This window comes from Mastomys coucha, unplaced genomic scaffold, assembly GCF_008632895.1.
Source record: "Mastomys coucha isolate ucsf_1 unplaced genomic scaffold, UCSF_Mcou_1 pScaffold19, whole genome shotgun sequence".
NCBI lineage: Eukaryota > Metazoa > Chordata > Mammalia > Rodentia > Muridae > Mastomys > Mastomys coucha.
In genome coordinates, this window is record NW_022196901.1 from 5894122 (window position 1) to 5895337 (window position 1216).

Here is a 1216-nt window from a genome sequence, read left to right on the forward strand (position 1 = left end):
CATAACAATTTCACTTGCTGAACAAAATTCATTCACTCATTTATTCACTTATTCTGTCTGTCTGTCTGTCTGTCTGTCTGTCTGTCTGTCTGTCTGTCTATAACTTCTACCTGCCATTTCAATACTGAGTTGAGTAGTAATTTCCTTCAGAGGTTATAGTATAATAGAGAAAATAGGAGTAAATACTAGAAATGCTCAATTTTTCTCTCCTGTGTGATTTTGAAAGTGTCTTGATATATGACCTAGGTTGGTCTTGATCTCTGAACCCTGTTCCCTCAGCTCTCTGAGTGCTGGAATTATAGGCATGCCCAACACACCCAGTACAATATCCTTTTAAACTCACATCTATTGTTATTCTAAGGCTCAACAGACAGCTCACGTTCTTCAGGGAGTCTTTCTGGCCACACGCAGAACTGTGTTTGCTGTTGTTTTTATCGTAATGTAGAGGCTCATGACATAAAACAGTGGCTTTCACACTTGAACTGGTATCAGGATTCCGTTGAGGATAGCTTGGTCCTCAACAAACAGTGATGGCTAGGTCCTAGTCTCGGTTCGATGTGGTGGGTGTAGCCCAAGAATTTTCATTTCTGCCACCTTCCCAGGTGATTCTAATGCTGCTGGTCTGGGAACCATGCCTTGAAAGCCACTGCCATAGACCAGGAAACGAGCAGGAGAGCCAGAGATACAAAGTTACGTCCTGGTTCTTCTTCCTATGAGCCTCCGACATGGAATAGTTCTTCTAGTCCTCTAATGTTCAGGTTCACCACTTTCAATAAAAGAACCATAATAACAGTTTATCCATATGGAAAGGCGGATGCAGCTGGTAAAGAGGGATAATGAGAAGGAAAGGCACAAGCTGTTTCAGGGCTATGAAACTGAAGAGAGAGAGGAAACAGAGTTGTCTGAGAAAATTAAACTGGAGCGCCAGCCTGAGCTTCGCGAGACATCCCAGGCTCTGCCTTCCAAGTCTTTCTCATGTGGCCGGAGTGCAAAGGGACACGAAAGGAAAGCCCCAATTGGAAATACAGAAAGAAAGGCTCCTCTTAAAAAGCTGGCTCCTGAGTTTTCAAAAGTCAAAAAAACAAACAACAAAAAAACAAAACAACAACAACAACGACAACAAAAACCCCTGAGATTTCACCTCACAGCAGTCAGAATGGCTAGGATAAAAAACTCAGGTGGCAGCAGATGCTGGAGAGGTTGTGGAGAAAGAGGA

General features: G+C 43.0%; 1 pseudogene; it reads left to right on the forward strand.

The window, feature by feature from the left end:
* Positions 1-802: 802 nt before the first annotated feature.
* The window catches only part of LOC116097619, a 7195-nt pseudogene continuing 6781 nt past the window's right edge, over positions 803-1216 (forward strand).